The sequence below is a fragment of the Leucopleurus acutus genome (assembly GCF_964270905.1).
Source record: "Leucopleurus acutus genome assembly, chromosome: 7".
NCBI lineage: Eukaryota > Metazoa > Chordata > Mammalia > Artiodactyla > Delphinidae > Leucopleurus > Leucopleurus acutus.
In genome coordinates, this window is record NC_139150.1 from 18681189 (window position 1) to 18703872 (window position 22684).

Consider the following 22684-nt stretch of genomic DNA (forward strand, 5'->3'; position numbering starts at 1 on the left):
TCTACCTAATGCACTGTAGTGACCTAAATGGGAAGGAAATCCAGAAAAGAGGGGATATATGTATATCTATAGCTGATTCACTTTGCTGTACAGCAGAAACTAATACAACATTGTAAAGCAACTATACTCCAATGAAAATAATTTTAAAATATATTTATTGAAAAAAAGTAAGTGTATAAGTGCTCCTGCTTCACCAGGTAGAGGTTAGTATATGTGAATGACAGGAACTTCAAGAAAAGGAAATTTTTGCACAACGATGGAAGCTGTCCTTTTATTTTTCCACCAAAAACAAAAAATGCTTTTGAGTAGTAGAAAGATAAACCATTTCTCTTTTTTATCAATATAACATGAAACAACCCTAGAATTGCTGAAGAGGACTGAGTCCAAAGGTCATTGCCCTCCTCTCTCACCCCTCTTCTGCGCATAAACATCACCATCCCCACACCAGCCATAATGAACAGTTCGGTGACCTTAGGCAAATTCCTTAAAAATCACTGCGTCTTAGTTCTCTTTTCGTACGTGGAAAGAAAGGGGTCTTTCTCTCTTCACATTATGTATTTTTCCCCATCCTCTCTCCAATCGTGAGGTATGTTTAAAGGTAATGAAACATCGGTGTCTATAACTATATTAATATATAGTTGAGAGTTTCATTTTTACTACTGGTGAAGCAATCTAAAGAAGTGAGGCTAAACCTGACTGGGAAGCTTGAAAATAGATGGTGATAATAAGATGTTTGGGGACCCTGGGAGAAAAAAAATAAGGGGAGAGAAAAAGGGAAGAAAAGGAAAGTGAGATTTATGAACGTCTAACTCAGATGATCTAAACAGTAAATAATGGGATGCCTGCACTTGCTTGTGAATGGTCATGAATAAGACTGGATTCTTTCTGGTACTGAGCAATCCAGACTTTTCAGGCATAAGTGTAGAGTTATGCAAAGTGGAGAAAAGAGTACACGTAGAAATTACTAACACCATATCTGGTTTTCTTCTCCTTCCTGGGAGTATGGGAAGACTTCCCAGATTCCCTTGCAGTTAGGCTGAGGTCATGTGACCAATCCTGGCCAATGGGCTGTGAGAAGCATCACTTCCAAGGGGAGGCTTTTAGAGGAGCAAGGATGAATTCTTGATGCAGCCATCAAGTAAAACAGGGATCCCCCATCCCCCAGGCCGCAGACTGTTACTGGTCTTCAGCCTGTTAGGACCCAGGCTGCACAGAAGGAGGTGAGTGGCAGGTGAATGTGCAAAGCTTCATCTGTCCCTCCCCTTCATTCCCCATCACTCACATTACCAACTGAACCATCCCCCTTACCCCCACCCCATCCGTCCATGGAAAAATTGTCTTCCGTGAAACTGGTCCCCGGTGCCAAAAACGTTGGGGACCGCTGAAGTAAAACACATGTTGATGTCAGAGCCACAGGGTGGAAGCACCCTGGCTCCTTGCATTGCCGCATAAAAAGCTGTCTAGAAGAGTTGCCTGTCTCCCATCAAATTGGTATGAGTAAGAAACAAACTTTTGTTGTATAAAGCCATTGAGAGTTAGGGGTATATTTGTCTGCATCACAGGCTCGCCTATTCTAACTGGTTCACTTAAATAGCTGTCATAAGAATTAAATAAGAAAGTATTTTTCTGGTGTTCAGTAAAGTATGCTAAATGTTATTTGTCAATAATTTGGATGAAAAGCTTTCTTGTGGCAAGATTTTATTTTCAAATATCTCTATAAATACATGCTAAAGAAAATGTTCCAGACAGTACTTGCTGTGGCTTTTCATAAAGGAATTGTGTCACATTTAGCTTCACATCATCTCTGATGGCATGATAAGAACGAGCATGAATTTTTGGACTCTAACAGACTCATGTGCCAATCTCACGTCTGTCATGTACTGGCTTGGAATTTTGGATAAACTAATCAAATTTCCTAAGCTTCAGATGTTTCATCTGTGAGATGTGGTAGCAGGAGGTGTGGGGGGAGAGAAAAATGTCTGTATTGGGTCATTGTGAGAATGAAAATAAAAGTGTATGTGCCCAGTAAATTCCAGTGCTCTATACGTAAGATCGAAGTACTAACAGTGGGCAATATTCAATTAAGTATTTTCTGCTTACTACAAATCGGAGTGAAGGATAAAAGTAAATAGCTGACAAATACATTTGGTCTTTGTATAATCTTATTCTCTGGAATACAAAAAGGAGAAAAGAGTGAGAAACCAAGTCAGTAGAAGGTTCTGGTAATGAGCCACCTTAAGAGAAAGTTTGAGAAGGACGTAGCTGTCTTTCCCTTGAAGCTCCATTGGCCAAGTCCAATGTTGACATTACCTAGTCAAGAATACAGACTTTAAAGATTGAATATTTAGACAATTAAAACTAGCCTAGCTGAGTGATGTGAATAAAGGTTGTCCTCTGGGGCCAAGATGTAGCTGTCATCAATCATAAACAGACATAAGCCCAGGATGTAGTGGATCTTTGCAGAAAATATTTATGTCGGTTACTATGCACTTGGGTTTTGTGGGATACGTCTATTTTTCCAATAGTTAATGACATGGACATGATATTTAATGTGCTCAGATTAGCTCTTAACTATTTTCTCTCTCCCTTTTTTTTCTTTTCTTTCTTCTTTCCTTTCTCCTTTTCTCTTTCTCTTCCTTCCTTCCTTATAATGACCTGTTCCCATATATTTTGCCTACCTATTCCCAGTTTTGGATACACAAAATGGCTAATACTCTTAGATTCTTTCCTTACCCTAATTCCTGGCTTTGAGTTAAATGTTTTTAAAAACTTTATAAAGTGTCAGGATGATCCTTAACATGCCCTGCTTAGTTGTTTGATTACGTTATCCCTGGCTGGTATTCAATTCTAGCCCCAGATTCCAAAGTAACTTCTAAAATTTTATCTTTAACTGATATCCTAGAAATAGTGAATAAAAAACTTTGGAAATACTTCAGAGTTCTTTTTATAGATGAGGAATCTGAGACTCATTTTATGTGATCCAGGGCTACTGGGTTGACAGAACTAAGACCCCTCCAAATCCCAGGATTCCAGTGACCCCATTTCTAATCATAATTAACCAAGCCTACATCTCCTACAGGGAAAAATATGTTTAAAAAGGCACAGGCATAGAACAATGTAATAAACACTGTTTTCTTGGTCCACTTCTCCAAGTACAGTCATCTCTGTTAGCGAGTGACATCATAATCCTCCAACTTAAAACCTTTTCCAGGTTAAAATGAAACTCCTTTGGATTTTTTAGTTTTTATATCTTAGCGTGATTTAATTTGTGATAATCTCATGAAGATATTCCTGGATGAGAAAAGAGGAGAAGAGCACTAATCGGGGAGAGAAGAGAAAGTCACAAATACCAAGTCTTTGAGTAAAAATACCAAGAGCAAACTTTGTCAGCATTTGCCTGGAGCCAACTCAACATTTAATAACCATACTTGTATTTACTTTATTTATCAAGCTTTTTCCCTACTAAATGCAAATCACTATCCTAGGTACTGTGGTAAAACAGAGTTTAGTAGAGAATGGTTAGAAATTTATGGGACCTTACAGCTAAGATGCCAGCCTATCTCATGCCATTGAAGTAACACAATGATAAAACAGAACAAAATGCTTATAACAAGGGACAATACACAACACTCTTAGGGAGTAGAGAGATTGATTTTAATAGGGAAATGGTGGAGATGGGAAAGAATTCCTTGAGGATGTAACCTTTAAACAGGACCTTTTAGAGTCAACAGCAAGGAAAAGGAATTTTGAAGCTGAGAGCAGGCCACACCTAAATGTCCATTCAGCATCTTACAAATATTTCTTGTGTTCTTTGCTGAACCTCAAGCATACGGCAAAAAAAGACGTTAACCTTGACTCAAGGAATTTTCTGTCTCATATAAGCCATTGGAGAAAACAATTTAATATGAGGTAGCAGGAAGTGCACAAGAACACGGGGTTAGCTTATTTTGCTCACGACAGATGCACGTCCAGTTTATTCTCTGTTGATGGTGTTTCTTGGATTGTATTTCTCTTGTCTTCGACGATGGTAAAGGAGACAGCGTGCAGAGTGTAGGCTTTTTTATTCAGACCTGTTTTGCCTCCCTATACTCTTTCCTCTTTATGCTCAGGCCACAGGGGTGATCATTCCTCTCTAGAATGAATTTTCTAGTCCTTCTTTTGTCAGAAGCTATCCTCACAAGTTGGTTTTTTTTTTTTTTTCTTTTGCGGTACGCGGGCCTCTCACTGTCGTGCCCTCTCCCGTCGCGGAGCACAGGCTCCGGACGCGCAGGCTCAGCGGCCATGGCTCACGGGCCCAGCCGCTCCGTGGCTTGTGGTATCCTCCCGGACCGGGGCACGAACCCGTTTCCCCCACATCGGCAGGCGGACTCTCAACCACTGCGCCACCAGGGAAGCCCTCCTCACAAGTTTTGATGGTTTAATCCTGTTGGAAAAACTGTGTTCCTGGGAGCCCCAGACTAGGCTCTTGTTGTTTAGGTAGTTTGGGTAGTGTTCCTGAATAACTGACCCAGAGTATGTGGTTTATGGTTTGGTCCCTTGGGATACCCTGTGTCTTAATGCTCTGTGACATCAGAGGACTCACCACACCTCTCTGAACTTCAGTTTCCCTACCTGTAAAGTGAAGATAACTTGATGTGTGTGTGTGTGTGTGTGTGTGTGTGTGTGTGTGTGTGCGTGTGTGTACAATCTGTAGAAGAAAAGTAGCTGCTCTGAAAATTAGAAAATCTCAAATCTATCCCTGGCTGTATCCCTAATTTTCATTGGGAAAATCATGTTACACTGTGTAATGCCTAAGTTTTCTATTTAAGGGGAAATATAGGAAGACTAAACTTGAAACTGATCAACAATGCAATCAAATAAACCAATTTGGTAAGGAGACAAGGATAGAAAGAGTCCAACGGACTGCTTGACTGATTACTTGATTCAGTTGGTCAGACTAATCAGAACCATCCGTCTAGTAGTCAAGGGTGTGCACACATATCCAAACAATTTCAGGAAAGGACTTAGGAACATCTGCTTGTTTGGACTAGTGTAGACAAATATATATAGTAATATAGACTAAATGCTTTGATATCTTTTAATCCTAGTTGAAGCTTTTAGGGAAAAAAACACAGTATAATGAAATCCATGGGCTTTATTAAGCCTTAGAGAGTGACAAAATTGTGTCCCTACATATTTATTTTAAAATTCTGATGTCCATTCACGATCCAAATACAAACTCATCATTTGTGTTTCTTCTTTTTCTTTATATGAGGGCAAAGGGACTGTGATAATAATAAAGATAATGAAGAAGAAGCAAAAAGAAAGAAGGGACCCTCTCTCCTTTCTGCTCCACTTAGCATGTCTTGTCTTATTCTCATTACCTTGTTCCTCTCTCCCCATTCTTCTCCAGACTAACTTTTGGGTTTTCATTTCCTGGAAGAGAATTCATCTATTTTTCTCTTTGGTCACTTTATAAATCCCCACAAAGGTACTCCGATGTCTCAGCTGGCATTACAGCCTCATCTTTGGTTCAGGCATCAGTGGCCTCTGACTAGTTCACAGCTGCTGGGACTCAGCATGTGAGTGGAAAAGAGAAGCAGGCTTTAGCAGACAGCCTATGATGCATCTACTAAAGTTTGACTCTGGTTACAGAGCAAGTTCACTGTTGAACAGGGATTGGAGCTTAAGTCTGTCTGAAGTCCAAGATGTCTTTACCACACAATAATGCCATTAGGCTTTTGAGTTTGAAGAAAGACCATAAAAATGTGTCCATACCTCAGTGGGCGTCTAAACTTCAATTAGGGAGACAAGCTAAATTAATCTTAGGCTAGGTATTTACGCAGGGCACAGTGTTGGGTTTCCATTTCATGATTACCATGCTGGGAAACATAATAATTACAATAATAACAATGGGGATGATGATAATGATGATGATGATAACAGCAACACCAATCCACATTTGTAGAACTTTTATAATGTGTCAGGCGTTCTCCAAAACTTTTTACATGTACTAACTGGATAAGCCCTCTCAACAACTCTAAGTTCGGTATTACCCAGTGATCTCCCTTTTACAGATAAGAAAACTGAGACACAGTGAGGAGAGTGGAAGATATCAGGCATTTTCATTTCACTCAGTCTTTTATTGGAAATTTTTTAATGAACACTTGATAACTTAATTGTAAACAAGACAACGTAAAATATGATGTATCAGTTTTATGGCACAGAGGAAGGTTTTAACAATTACCTCAGATATAGGTGCTTACAGTTCACTATAGGCGTTATTAAAAAGAAAAAAAAGTCATCCAAACCATCACAGAAAGAACAGAAGAATATCCCACCCCCCTTCTTTGATAAAATCACTGAAAACTGAAGTCACTGCCCCCGCATGTCTGGCATCAGTTCTCAAGTCAGCAGTATTGGTCTCTGAAGATTCCAGAAGAGGGAAGCCATGGAGCATTGGAGTGTTATATGAGTTTCCTAGGGCTGCCACACAAATTACCACAAATTTGGTGGCTTTAAACAATGAAATGTATTCCGGCACAGTTCTGGAGCCCAGAAGTCTGAAATCAAGTTGTCAGCGGGAGCAAGCTTCCTCTGAAGGCTGCAAGGGAGGCTCTTCCATTGCCTCTTCCAGTTGCCGGTGGCTCCAGGCATTTCTCGGCTTGTGCTGCACATATTGTCCCCACTATCCTTGGAGGTAGGACCCGCTGGGGTAATTGAGGATGCTCTTATCTCACAACATTTAATGTAATTACATCTGCAAAGAACTTTTTTCCAAATAAAGTCACATTTATAGGTTTTGGAGGTAGGACATGGACATACTTTGGGGTTGGGGAGGTACCATGCAACCCACTATAAATAATTAGGGAAATTCTTCTAAGAACTTAGTGGCGTTCAAAACACAATTCTAAATAGTTTACTTATTGATATCATGGAGGTAATTCCCCAGAGCTTCACAATGAATGCCCTGGGGCCATTATCGAATAAAGGACCCTGACCTAAGAAGATAAAAAAATTTTGAGCAAGGGAGAGGCTTATTTTGAATTAATAGGACAAGAATAGAGTAGACCTGGGCTTCCCTGGTGGCACAGTGGTTAAGAGTCCGCCTGCCAATGCAGGGGACACGGGTGCAAGCCCTGGTCTGGGACGATCATACAAGCCGCGGAGCAACTAAGCCTGATGTGCCACAACTACCGAGCCTGTGCTCTAGAGCCCGCGAGCCACAATTACTGAAGCCCGCGCCTAGAGCCCACGCTCCCCGACAAGAGAAGCCACCGCAGTGAGAAGCCCACGTACTGCAATGAAGAGTAGCCCCCGCTCTCTGCAACTAGGGAAAGCTCGCACGCAGCAATGAAGACCCAACACAGCCAAAAAAAAAAAATTAATTAATTAAAAAAAAAAAGAATAGAGTAGATCTGTAAACTTCCACTCTCTCTAAAATAAAGTACTTTTTAACTACAACTCACTCAAACTTAATTAAGATCATATGTTTTAGTTTTTACTCTGACAGGCTTTAAAATGTCATTCAGATGTGTTAACTTGGCAAAAAGAGGAAAATAAAACTGTGGGGAAAATGAGTAAAAGATTTAAAAAATGAAAAAGGGAAATAAGTTTTAAGGATAAAGATAGATTTGTATATTACTTTCAATACTGGAACATGCATTCTCACTTATCGTCTGCATTTTTCAGCTCATACATTTTTGCGTATCAGAAATCTTAAAATCTCAAGAAATTTTCATTGATTTAAAACTGGAAATAGTTTGAGTCCTTATAGAAAAGATGAGATTATGGTTGCGTGGATATAATAATGCCTTTGAGAAATAACCTGAAGATTTATCTGAATATCTGTTACTGTTGAGGGAATGTTTGTGTTCCCCCAGAATTCATAGTTTGAAATCCTAACCCCCAATGTAATGGTATTAGGAAGTGGGGCCTTGGGAAGATGAATAGGTCAGGATGGTTCAGCTCTCATTAATGGAATTAGTGACCTTATAAAAGAGACCCCAGAAAGATCTCTCCCTCTTTTACCACGTGAGGACACAGGAAGAAGACTGCCCTCTATGAATCAGGAATTGGGCTCCCACCATGTAAGGAATCTGTTGGCACCTTGATCTTGGACTTCCCAGGCTCCAGAAATGTGAGAAATAAGTTTCTGTCATTGATAAGCCACCTGGTATATGGTAATTTGTTATACAGCGTGAAAGGACTAAGACATCTGTGAATCTCTAGTTGGAGTGGTCAGAGGGTGGTAAGAGCTTGGCAAGATTCTGGGGCACTTTGTTCCTTGTTCTTGGGAAACAGCATTTCCCGAAGCATGGTCTATAAAACAGCTGCATAATATTCAGTTCTTTAATTCTAACACATACCCAGCCTTGATTTTATTTTATTGTTTTTGCGGTACGCGGGCCTCTCACTGTTGTGGCCTCTCCCGTTGCGGAGCACAGGCTCCGGACGCGCAGGCTCAGCGGCCATGGCTCACGGGCCCAGCCGCTCCGCGGCATGTGGGATCTTCCCGGACCGGGGCACAAACCCACGTCCCCTGCATCGGCAGGCGGACTCTCAACCACTGCGCCACCAGGGAAGCCCCCCAGCCCTGATTTTAACGTCTCTGAAATTAGGCTGCATGTTACGTGTTACACAATGTCAAAGGATATTTGTTAGCAACTAGGCCTTGATTGGACAATCTTAGCTGTGCATGGATGAGACCTTTCATCTGGTGATCACTTCAGTCGGCTTATCTGCACTTGTACCTCTTGTGGCTAGATTTAACTTGAGTCCTCAATTGTTGCTTATAAAAGATTACATTTTCATGTTGCATTGACGTGAACATTTTTATGAAGGCAGAATTTTGACAGTCAAATGACAAGAAATCCAATTTAAGGTGGTAGACGTTGCCAGACTCTTGAAGTAGTAGATCATAAAATGTTGAAAGCTGGGAGAAGTTGATGTGATTTATTTAGTCATTGAAATGTTTTATCTGTCAAAGTCTTCCAGTTGAATTCCAAGCGATGCCGATTAACTTCTAGAGAGACACACTTAAATTAAATATGTAATCGGAAAAGCATATAAAACCCTAAAAGCCTTTCATATAATATAGAATTATAATGTCAGTCCTGAAGGTGTTAAATAAGTCAATATGATGAGCATAATTTATGAAAAACAACATGTCAATCTGACGTTGAACCCCGTAGGCTGATGAAATCTTCCTCTTAGGATTTCAAAAGGTGTACTAGTTTACTAAAATCTCTTAAATATCCATAATAAAGAAATATACTTAGCTTTGTTTTCACCATCATTTCTGAACATATGTGAAACTAGAACTCCCCCTACCACACACACACACACACACACACACACACACACACACACACACACACACACACCAGCTACTACCATTTACCTGTACTGCATCCTGGTGAACACACCTTAAGGCATATTACCCTATGGAAAGATGATTATGTTTATTTACCTGATCTTAAATTTGTAAATGGTAAAGTCACAGATACAACTGAAAGAATAGAAGGCTGTAATTCAGAAGACGCTACTACTATTTTTTCATTAATTTGCTTTATAATCATGAGCAGGACCCTCCTCTTTCTCTGCACTGGTTTCCCCATCTCTTTAATAAAAATACATCAGTTGTACAAAATAATACACAATTCCCTTTACTGCCCTACCCTTCGATGCCTGCAATGAGGTCCATTAGATGGGGATAGAATGCAGTCATCTTTGGTTAAACGTACTCTTGTAAATCATTTTGTGAAACATAAAACCACAACTTATTCTGTGGTTTTCAAGAATAATACATGAATTTGATAATTTTTCTTTTAGATCAGTCACCCATCTAATGCCACATTCTGAGAGTCATGTGCCAGCCACCACAGGGAGAGCTATGAAATCAAATGTATAATTCAGTGTTTATTTATCAGATTCCTTTCATGTGCTGACCCTATTCTTTGCATTGAGTAGAGCCGTCTGAGGCCACAAGGAGGGGAGCGTGGCTCTTGAATGCTTGGCCACATATTCCACGTTGGTGGTGGTGGTGGTGTTGATGGTGGTGGTTCTCCTCTCCTTCTTCATCCTTGTCATCATCATCACCGTCACCGTCACATCTCACCTCCAGTTCACCTTCCGTATTACTTCCTATAAGCTGTGACTCTGGCATGCCCCATCACCATCACATCTCACCTCCATCTCACCTCCAGTTCACCTTCCGTATTACTTCCTATAAGATGTGACTCTGGCATGCCCCATCACCATCACATCTCACCTCCATCTCACCTCCAGTTCACCTTCCGTATTACTTCCTATAAGATGTGACTCTGGCATGCCCCATCACCATCACATCTCACCTCCATCTCACCTCCAGTTCACCTTCCGTATTACTTCCTATAAGATGTGACTCTGGCATGCCCCCGCTTAACACTTTAGATGCTTCCCAGCACCCCGGGGATGAAGTCCAATCTCCTTGCATGGTTTATGAGAACGTTTTTCCCTTTTCATTCTCCTCTCTTGCCATTTTCCCACCAACCACTCTATATTCCAGCCACGAATGATCTTTCAATGTGCTATACTCTCTTCCACCTCTACGCTCTGAACATGCTGTTTCTTTATCCAAGGCTGTTGTCTCCAACCCTACCTTCCCCCTTCACTACCTCCATTGGGTTATTTTTTCAAAAAGGTCACTTCCTGTGGGTAACTTGATAGTGCCTTGATCACCAATACTGCACTAGGTAGCGCTCCTATCAGCTCCTACAGCAGCTCACACTTTCCCTAATATGACACTGTCAACAGTCTGTTGTAATTGCCTTTTTCCTAGTGTATCTCCCACTGAATTTCAGCCTTTGGGGTGGCTTTTCAGCTGGATGACTTCAGGTGGTATAAACGTCCTGTTAAACTCCAGAGCTCTGTTCAGCAGTGTGACCAGATCTGAAGTCTACTGTCCAGAGCATAGATATGAGAAGATGAAGGAACCAGACTGTTCTGAGTCACTGTAGGTGACATGACATTTTCAATCCCACCTATCCAATGAGATAGCAGGACAAACCTCCAGCAATGCACTGTACGGACAAAGCCCAAACAGCTGGAGCAAATGTCATGCTCCAGAAACAATCCTCAGTTGCCCATGCGCTGGCTTACATCCCAGCCTACTCTTATCTATTCTAGAGATCTGAAGGTTTCTCTTTACTGTTCTGTCTTCCCTCTGACACACATGTCAACTGACCACATGTTTGTCTGCCTGGAGAGTGAGCTTCTCTCCCCTCCTACCACCAAACACAGCTTTCCTTCTGAAGCTGTGAGTCAAGCTAACTGCTTGGCAATCTCTGGTGTTAGAATCATAAGGCACCATGTGTGAAGATCACAGGATCTAGAAAGCCAGTTCTTTTTGTAACTACAATTTATTTACTAATGAAAAGGTAATGATGAAAAATTGTGACTTTTTCTAAGGGTCCACTGTGATCTAGGCACCTTGAATACATTATATAATTAATCCTCTCAACAATCATACAAGTAGGTATTACTGTCCCCATTTCACAGATGAAGAGACAAAGGCTTGGGGCTTAATGGCTTGTCCAAGGTCATGCAGCTGACAACTGTCAGAGCTGGTGTTAGAAACCACATCCTTCTGATTCCAAAGTCTGTCTTCTTACCATTCCATGGTGGTGATTCTCAGTGTTTCAGAGCAGGATATGCAGTACTTAAAGAGTCAATAAAGAAAAACGATTTATTTGGAAACACTTTTTTTCTTCTGCAGTGGAATGGAGTAAAAAAGAGACTCCTTCTGGGCCAGCCATTCTCACTGGTGCCTAAAGTGGAGAACTGCCTAGCCGTCCCACCAACCAGGACATACCTGTGGCAGGTGCGGTCATTGGGACTCACTGTCCTCTCTTCTAAGGAATGTTCCCTGAATAACCCTTCCACTCCATCCAGGCAACTCATTCATTGACACATTGTATCAGCTGACAGAACACTGGCTGACCAGAGTTTGAGTGCTGACTCTGTCACTTAACACTCAGGAGAACTAGATGATCATTAAATGACTGCATCTCACAAGGAGGAGTCGGGGCTCTCGCAGGGTTGGAGAGGGAGCCACATGGGTGAAATCCTGCACGTGAGGGAACCCTGGAAACTGTGAAAGGGTCTGAAATCCTCTTCTGCACTTTGAATCTGCTGCCTTAGTTTGGTTTTGTTTTTGTTCTTTTCTGTTACATGTTCATGATAATGTTGACAGCGAATGTTTATTAAGTGTTTAATTTGTGCCAGGCAAATTGTACTGTACAGGCATTTCTGATTTAATCTCTACGGCTACCTCACATCTTATTATTGTATGATAAGAATTGCTATTTTACATGTGAGTAAACTGAGAATCAAAGAGCTATCCCCTGTGTCTGATTCATCTGGACTCCCTGACGGAGAAAGGATCTGCGTCAGGATCTCCCTGACACAGGCCTCTGTATCATGCTAGTGACTTTGCTAAGTTTTGACCTTCAAGTCAGAGAATGTGGATTAATCATGACTGTTTTCACCGTGGAAGAAGAGAGTTGCATGGAACAATTAAATTAATATTCTCAAATTCCTCTTCTACAAAAGAGAGCTAGAAAGAGTCCCTACTTCATGAGGAGGAGAAAATGATAGATACATAAAATGCTTAACAAAGTATGTGTCACAGATCAACATTCAATAAGTGAGTGGCAGGAGGGAGATGCAAGAGGGAGGAGATATGGGGATATATGTATATGTATAGCTGATTCACTTTGTTATACAGCAGAAACTAACACACCATTGTAGAGCAATTATACTCCAATAAAGATGTTAATTAATTAATTAAACAACAAAAAAAGTGAGTAGCTATTACTACATATTCTCTTTGAATGTCATTTTCCTTATTCCCCTCCCTCCTCTGGCACATAAAATCTTCAAGAATAGTGTCGGTGCTAACATTCCTTTTATTTCTGGCCCACATAGAAACCTGTCCTGGATCTGTAGCCCACAAAAGATGTAATGGACAGGATGTAAGGCCCAGGAGGTCTGTTGGGATCCCACTCACAGGGCAATCAGTTTGGGGATCAGAACTGATGACCAAAGGGAAACAGTTCCTCACAGGGGGAACAGCATTCTACAGTTTAGAGTTAAACCGTACCAGCACAGGGGCTGGTGACATGGACTTCGATGTCAGCCTGAATTAAAAACACAAATCTGATACTTCATTCAGTAAGTACAAATTAAGTGCTCTCTATACACCAAGCACTGAGAAAGAAATTTCATACTCACTAGCTTTGTGAACTCATGCAGGTCAATAAATTCCCCAAACCTCAGTTTCCTCAGCTGTAAAATAACATAACACAGTCTACCTCAGGGTGTTCTCAGCTTTATAAGAAACTGTATACTGATCGTTCTGAGAACAGTGACCGGTGATGGCAGCTCTGACTATCTGGCCTCTCTGTGTGAACTTTTTACTTCATTTGATTGTCATGACGATCTTAAGCAATATTTTTATTACCACAAATAAATGACCATTTTAAAGGTAAAGGAATTGAATTGACTAGTTCGTGGCTTCCACCTGTTCTCGTGAGCAGCACGAGGCATCTGTAGGGCAAGTGTGGTGACAGCAGGTGATCACCAGTGCTCCGTGAAGGAGACCTAAGGGTGACTGGACTGTGCAGATTGCCCAGAGGCTGCAGAAAAGCACATTATCCCAGCTGTCCCTAAATCTTCCCACCAGTGAGTCCTCAGCAGCAGACATGGCCACGTGAATTTGCTGGGCTTCCAGGAGCTGAATGGAGGTGGGAAATCTGCCAGCCTTGGCTTCATCCCTAGGAAAGTTCTGCCACCCCTCGCTGCCAACTGAGACACTCGTCATATTATTCATGCATGTGGTATCTTCCGCAAGAAGCATTGGCTCCCCAGAGGCTAGCCTGGAGAGGCCGGCACTGGGAGCCCAGAAATCCAGACCGGCAGTGGAAAAGTTTGGTGTGAATTTGGGGACCTGCTGGGTTCATCAGCATGTGTCCATTCTGGGCAAACCAAGATTGGTCTCCTAAGGCTAGCATCCCCTGGTCCAGTCCATCAGTCACACCATGGATGACAGGCACCATGCTAGACACTGTGCGGGGAGCAGGGAGGGAGGTGTCTTGGTTTGCCCAGGCTGCCATGGGTGGTTTAAGCAACAGAAATTTATTTTCTTAGAGTTCTGGAGGCTGGAAGTCTGAGATCAGGGTACCATCATGGTCGGCTTCTGGTGAGAGATCTCTTTCTGACTTGAAGATGGCTGCCTTCTTGCTGTGTTACCACACGGTGGAGAGAGAGAATGAACAAGCTCTCTGGTGTTTCTTCTTATAAGGGCACCAAGCCCATCATCAGGCCCCACCTTCATGAGTTCTAAATCTAATCGCCTCCCAAAGGCCACATCTCCAGATACCATCACAATAAGGGGTTAGGGCTTCAACATAGGTATTCTGGATGTAATTCAGTCCACAGCAGGAGGTAAGCATTTGGTTACATTTCGAGTCTGGTCAGTTTTCACTAATGTATTTAAGAGAATCAGGGACAAACTAGGAAATGTAGAGAAGAGAGATCAGAATAGTAAAGGATCTTAAAATCATATTATACAAGAAAGAAAAATAGTAAGTCAACCATAAAGGAACCAGTGGGGACTTGTACTAGTGCAACAGGAGAAAATAGTTAAAAATATTAAGGTGCTAACGGACAGACATACAGGAGGCCAACCTACAAAATTATCAGGGTGATACTTAAAATTTAACATGGTGTTTACAAACATTCAGTATTTTTATTACAATTTTAGGGTACAAGTTATATGGTGAGAGTCAACTGCAAATAGCATAGGTGATCATCCCAAATGACTAATGCACTCATTTAGTAATTAGCAAATTAACATTCAACCTTTCTGGTCAACTCTTCTAGTAAAACTCAAATTATTTGAGCAAACTCTTTTCTTTAGTCTGTACTCACAGGTGAGCAGCCATACAATAGGACTATTCGATACTGACCTTCTGTGGCAAGTGAATCAAGCCCCAAGTGAACCCTTATTACCAGGGGCCTGTACTCATTTGGTTGAGGTTAAGGACAGATAGAAGTAGCTCAGGAAAGCCATAAACCCTTTCCTCAGAAATATGCATTCACGGAAAAATAGTTTTCATGATGTATAGTTGCAGAGAGTAGATGAGGTCATAGTTGGTGCTCAGTGATTACTTGTTGAATAACTTAATGAATGACTGAATGAATAAATGTTGAAACCTATTTTGTCCTAGGGCAAGGCTATTTCATATGTATACTTGGTACCACTTTTCCCTTCTGCGGCAGAAGGTCTTCTAAGAGGTTTGCAGGCACACCTTGTGATTTCAGTAGGTTTCGCTGGGCTCTGCTGGGTTTAGCTTCCAGCTGTAGGTCTGGGTCAGGTCTATTCTTTCTGTCTCATTCTGCAGCCTAGGCTAAAGGGACGGTACCTACCAGGCCATGTGCTTATGGTGATGACAGAAGCAGAAGATAGCCTGTCATGTCATGTTGACGACAAACCAAGGGCCCAAAGTCACACAGTGGAGTATATATTCCAGTTACAGTGAGGCCATAGCAAGGGTGTTGATAGTTAATACGGTTTAATAGGGGATTGAAGAATCAAGACCAACAACTCAAACTCCCTCCCTTCCATTTACTTCATGGAAGTTCCCTGAGCTAGGACAAATTGAAGGGAGTAGAAAAAAATTTAGGCAAAGGAAACAAAGATGAAAAACCAGGAATAAATAAACGGATAAACAAAAAGAAAGCAAGCAAGAGAGTAGGACAGCATCTGAAAGCACAAACTGGTAGGAAATTTCAGATAAATACTCTCAGTGTTTGAGGACTTTGTTTGTTTGTTTGTTGTTTGAGAATTCCTTGAAGTTCTGAGTCCTGAATGGGAAGCCAGGGAAACTAGATTGAGTCCCAGTTCTAATATTGTGGGCGTTTAGTCAAAGCTCTTCCCTCGGGCTTCCCTGGTGGCGCAGTGGTTGAGAGTCCGCCTGCCAATGCAGGGGACACGGGTTCATGCCCCGGTCCGGGAAGATCTCACATACCGCGGAGCGGCTGGGCCCGTGAGCCATGGCTGATGAGCCTGCGCGTCCGGAGCCTGTGCTCCGCAACGGGAGAGGCCACAGCCGTGAGAGGTCCGCGTACCGCAAAAAAAAAAAAAAAAAAAAAGCTCTTCCCTCTTTGTCTTGTTTCTCCATTTGTAAGGATGAAGGATTCTCCCAGGTGAAGGCCAAAGGCCCTTGCAGCTTTGAGAATGTTCATATTCTAATCCACCTGGAACCAAATGGAGCTATTCTAGACTTGCCCTATAAAACCGAGAAAGAAGGAAGGAAGGAGTGATTAACGGTCATGCTTATGGCCCTTAAAGCACAGCAATGGGGACTGGCGATAAATAGGATGACACTTTCCAAACCAGAGGACAACCCGTCTGGGAAATCCATGCCAGAATGTTCCTTCCGGGTTGGCCCTGGAAATCCCTGACTGTAGAGCATTCTTACCTCCAGAATGTTGAAGCGGCAAGGGGAGGGCAAGCCTACATCTGATGCCAAATACATGAAGACCATTCCAGTTAGTTAATGGAATCCACAGCTTGAAAAAAGAGTAACTTGTTTTGCAAGCAATTCTGGGGCGCCAGCTCCTCTGTTTCCATTCACACCAAATGACCTCAGGTCAGCAGAATATGGAAAGGACAGCCTCCGTCAATGCCGCTGATAGTCAAGGCTAACTAGGCTCTAGGGGAAAGGGCTTCAAAGAGTCCACAGATGTTACTTACTGTGTCTGCCAGTGACACTTTTAACCAAAACAAAGCGGGACCGCTGGGTTGAGCCAGGCTCTGGGAAGTGTGAAAATGCTGCATTAATATGGCCATGGGACCATGGACACTTCCACAGGCTGCCCTTTCGAGGCCTGGGTTGGCTATGGGGCTGTGCTAGGGAGAGTCGCTTCCACCTAAATTCTCTAAAGAGTTAGGGAAGCTGGGAAGTTGGACAACCTGCTTATCATCCCGTAGCAACAGGCACCACTGTAAGACACCTGGGTTCTCGCTATGAATCAGCTGCCCCACTCTTATGTGATACTGTGCAGGTTACTCTCCCTCTCTGGGCCTTAGTTTTCTCACTGTTAAAAGAAGGAAGTTGGATTAGGAAGTTGATGCTTTGGGAATATAGAGAAGTGAGCTTTGCTCTAAGCAGCTAATATGTGGCTGAAAATGTACTTGCTGGTGTGTGTGTGTGTGTGTGTGTTTATGTAGCAACTGTATAATGGCGGGAACTAAGGCTCACAGATAGGCATTTCCTATGGTCAGTTCAGATGGGTAAACATGGGTTAGTCGTGTTGCTAGTTTCAGGGAGTAGAGGAATGAATAAAGCTCAGTTCTTCTCTTGAGAAGATTCCGATTGGTGGCAAGACAGACCTGTAAAAAGATAATCATAGCACAATGTGGTGGAGGCAACAGAGAACCTAACATTGATTGGGAGATAGAGAAATAAGGCAGTGGCAAAAGGAGACCCTCCTGCAGTGAGCGGAGGGGTTGGGCGGCAGAGAGAGTTGCCAGTAGGAAAGAAATTCCTGAATTGCCCTGTATGATGATTATGGGTTTTCTTAAAAAAAGTGAGTGGGAGAGGCTGGAAGAAAGAAGAAAGGAAGGCTTTCCAAGACAAAAGGCAAAGCATAAGGCATGGAAATGTAAAAGAAAGAGCACAGCATGAGATGGCACTAAAAACCCTCTGATTAACTCAATGTTGCTGGAGTATAAAATAGAAGGAAATAAAATAGTGGCTAATCTGGGCTCAATCAAATATCTTCTCAAAGCAAATCCATCCTTCTTCCATTAAACCGCTCTGGCTTTTATTTCATTTTGTTTGAAAATACCTTATAACATATTTTGATGTACAAAACGTTGCAAAGAATAAAATAAGTAACACCATATACTTACCATTCAGTTTAAGAAATAAAACCTGGGAACATTGTAATAGAATCTTGCAATCCCCACCCTGAGCACACCCAGGGGAGCAGATTTATCTCTCAAGATTGGCATAGCAGTAATTGAACTCTCGGGAATGGGACATAAAATTGGAGTTTTAATTTATTAATTTATATTGCAAAATCTGTCACATGGACAGGAATATGACTGTCCTTGAAGTCAGTACATTCCTTTCCTGTACCAAGCTACAGAGTATGCCACATCTGAGTCAAAAGCTAATTTGTCAGTTAACAGTGAGAAATTCCAGGCAGTCTGACCAGTTTATTCTTTCCTAGTGGCTAGTTTCTCATGAAACGCCAAATTATAGACAGATGTTCTCTTGGTAAATCTGGAGTCAGATGAACCAAAAATCTAACTGCATGAACCTAAGGTAGCCTGATTCATATCTTCTTCCCTCCCTCCCTCCCTCTCTGCCTTCCTTCCTCCCTCCTTCCCTTCGTCTTTCTTCCTCGGGGTTGCAAGATAAAATACCAAACACCCAGTTAAATTTGAACTTCAGGTAAACAACAAATAAATTTCTAGTATAACTGTGTCCCAAATATTGCATGAGACATACTTATTTTTAAAACTCATTCATTGTTCATCTGAAATTCAAATTGAACTAAGCATTTTATATTTTTATTTGCTAAGCCTGGAAATCCTATAATCCTCCCTTCCTTTGACAGATATTTATTGAGAATCAGTCGCACGTTAGCGAATGGGACCTTTTTCTTATTTTCTTGCTACCCAGCACCTTTTGATTTCCCATATTATGTTTTCAGGGGTTTCTAGCTTTCTGAATCCTGTCTCACAGAGGTAGAATGGAGCTGAAACCGTGTACTTCAGACTGGGACTTGAACCCACCGTCTTTTCATTAGAATCACTCAACTGGTGTCTGGACTTACTGAGGCTCAGGTTCTTTGTGTCTCAGAGCAGAAGGAATTCAGCGAGAGGCAAAGTGATAGGCAAGAAGTAGATTTATTAATACAGGATGCTTGCGAGGGATACAAGCACGCAGGTGAGGGGGCTCTGCCCTGAGAATTAAGTGGCCTACCTTTTTATAATCAAAGGAAAGTGGGGGAGGGGAAAAGACTGGCTTTTTTCTCATTCTTTAAGTAGACGTCAGGCTTACATCACTAGCTCCTCCTTTGTATTGGGCAGGAGAGTATTTGACCCTATGAGGTCAAACTGGGACTGTCACAGTGCTTATTCAAATCAGCAGAAGGGTGGTAACATATACTAAAATATGTTGAATCATCTCAGGTTTCCGTATAATGAGGGTCTCCTACTTTGGAACGTCATCTTTCCCTTAAATTCCTGTCCTTGATCCTAAGGACTGTTATCTTGCTGAACTCAGCCAGCAGAATGCAGACTTCATTTCTTCACTTAATGACCTGGGGCATATCTCGTGCTTTTATTTATGGCTTTATAGTTAAGCAAAGCTTCGTTCCATATGCTGAATTTGCCGGCACCCTGAACTTGGACTTCCATCCTCCAGAGCTGTGAGAGAGAAATTTCTGTTGTTTATAAGCTACCCAGTCTCTGGTATTTTGTTACAGAAGCCTAAGGGGACTAAGGCACCAGCAATAGGCCCTGCTGACAATGAATACCTCCTGATACAATGTGATAAAGAGGAACTTCACCTCTGTGGAATTCTTCCCCCAAATCCGTACACTTCAACTAATCATGCAGCAAACATCAGACAAACTCGAAGGACATTCTACAAAATAGCTTCCCTCACGTACTCCTCAAAATTGTCAAGGCGTGGGGCTTCCCTGGTGGCACAGTGGTTGAGAGTCCGCCTGCCGATGCAGGGGACACGGGTTCGTGCCCCGGTCCGGGAAGATCCCACATGCCGCGGAGCGGCTGGGCCCGTGAGCCATGGCCACTGAGCCTGCGCGTCCGGAGCCTGTGCTCCGCAATGGGAGAGGCCACAGCAGTGAGAGGCCCGCGTACCGCAAAAACAAAACAAAACAACAACAACAAAAAAAAACAAAAACAAATTGTCAAGGCATGAAAAGTAAGAAAAGACAAAGACACTGTCACAGATCAGAGGGGACTAAGGAAATGTGACGACTAAATGCAATGTGGTATAGTGGGTTGGGTTCTGGAACAGAAAAGAAGACGTTAGTGTAAAAATTGGTCAAATCTGAACAAAATCTGCAGTTTAGTTAAGAATAACATATCAGTATTAGTTTCTTAGTTTTGACAAATATATCATTAATGTAAGATGTCAACATTAGGGGAAACGAAGCAAGGGATCTACAGGAACTCTCTGTATGATTTTGCAGCTGTTGCATAAATCTACCATTATTCTCAAATAAAAAGTTTATTTGAAAAAAATAGAAGCAGGAAAATTTTTTAGATGACTATTGCAGACAGTTGTCTAGGCAATAGAATGGGCTAGAGTAAGGTCGTTAAGATAGCCAGAGAAGGACAAATCAGGGCTTTGCTTTTGGAAGTAGAATTGACAGTTCCAGAATGTCCTTCTGACATTAAGAAAAGGCTTTCCAACCGTAAGAGCGTAAGGTCCATAAACAGAAGTCTTAAATTGATCAAGGCTTTACAAAGTGACAGAGTGTCCCAGCAACGCATACCAGATGTGTGAATGCTCCAAGTCCTGATAGATTTCCAATCCTCCAACTCCCATGGAGAACAATTTTTTTTTTTTTTTTTGTCCAAATCCCAGAAGCTCTCCCCCTAAGCTTCTTATTTAGGTGATTTATAAATGTTTGGTTTTTCATTTGCATCAAATAAATTGTTCCCAATAGTGAGCTGGTGATTCAGCCTGGGTGGGACGCTCCCTCCTGTCCTAGCACCATGTTCTTGCTAATTTGTCATTCTGCACTATGGCCTTAGGAATCCCTTTATTTATCCTGTAGTTAACAACAGTAGTTTTGCCTTCAATTGTTAAAAGTCTGGGTGGAAATGAAGTGTATGTTTTGTTTCTCACTGCATAATGTTTTTGATGGATAACTGTGGAGCAGGCCCAAGAAGAGGGAGTGAGTACATTGGGCAGAGGGGGGAAGTGGTGGGACGGAGTCGGACCGTACACTTAGCAAGTTTTCCCTAAACCCAAGGTTACTGTTTTCAAGGAGTTTGCAGGTTATAGTGTTTGACCATGAAATTCAACATGGTTATTAGATAGATAAGTCAGGGGCTTGAAGGTCAGGAACTCTGAGATATTTGTGAGTATAACCCAATAAGAAAAGGCAAGCTGGAGGACCTATGTTTTTGCTTCCTTGCTCTTCCCTTACCCTTTTTCTGTGAGGTTTGGGTGAGGCTGATCCCCACCCTTGGATGAGAATTCCGTCCTCCTGTTCACAGTCAAGGATGCAGCGTGCCATACATAGGATGGGCCAAGAAGGGTCATATCCGGAAATTTCGCTGAGGATATTGGGAAAGCGACATTCTTTCTACTTAGGTTGCCAACGATCAGTGTACCAATTCAGTATCAGAAGGACACGGGTGGGGGATAGTTCACAAATACTGGACTTGAGGTGGGACAATCTGATGATGAAACAGTTAACAGGCTGTAGCCGGATATTTTCAGTGTCCAGCTTTACCACCTCAGGTTCTGACATTATTAAGTCAAGTCTGTGTGATGATAAAATGAATAGATCTGCAAGCAGGCTGAGGCAGGAAGACAAGCTGAGGGCTGATCACTGTGGATCCAGCCATGCCTACAACCATTTCTTCTTTCAATGTATGTTTTTAGTTGTATGATCTAGTGAGTTTTGTTTTTATCTTATTTTATTGATTTTTTAAGCTTCTTAACTCAACAGAACGAGAAGTAATATCTTCTAAATAGCCATGAAAGGTATAGCAGAATATACTGCTTTGACATATTGGTTATTTTGAGCTGAAGATAATTGAGAAGAAACAGAGAGAAGGAAAGCTCTCTGACTTCCCCCTGTTTGCCTAAAAGCAGGCCGTAAGTTTATAAAATGTCCCCTCTCTTCTCTCTACCAGGAGGGACACAAGTTAATCACAACAGACAACTCTAGACCCTTCTCACCCCAGACATGACAGAAGAGTCTGCATAATAAACCTTTTGCTAAAACGAACCCTACTCTATCGTTAGTCTCCCCATATATTTCCCTTCCTAAAATCTGCCAACCTTAGAAGCTCAAAGCCCATTTCCTTTGTTTTGTCACTTCTCCACAATTTTTGTTGTTCTTTGCTAAGATGCTATATAAGCCCAAGATGCAATCATCTCTTTGAGTTACTCATCACTAAGTAAGTACTCCTGTGTGCTTGTGTGATTGCTATGTTAATACACTTCTGTTTGGTTTTCTCTTGTTAATCTGTCTTTTTTCTGTCTAAGGTGCTGGGCCCCCGGGCAGTGAACCTAAGATGAGTAGAGGAAAAGGAAATGTTTCCTCTTGTCCATCTGCTAAGTGCTCTACAACAACCCTGCTAGGAGCCTCTGTGTAATTTCCCCTTTAATCCTCATAAGAACATTAGGAAGCATTATTTTATCTCATTCAGGTAAGGAAACTGCAAAACAGAAAAGTTAAAAATCTACCCAAGCTGACAAAGGGGTTACACAGCAGAGGAGGTATTACACCTAAGGTCAGTCCAATGAGTGACAGTCTCACCCTGCCAAGACTTTTTCTTTAAGGAGCAAAACTCTTTTCGTGTCTTCTGAGTCAGGTATTTTGGTGGAACTAAACAATTACCCAATTCTGAGGATTAAGCCTCCTAAGTGTCCCC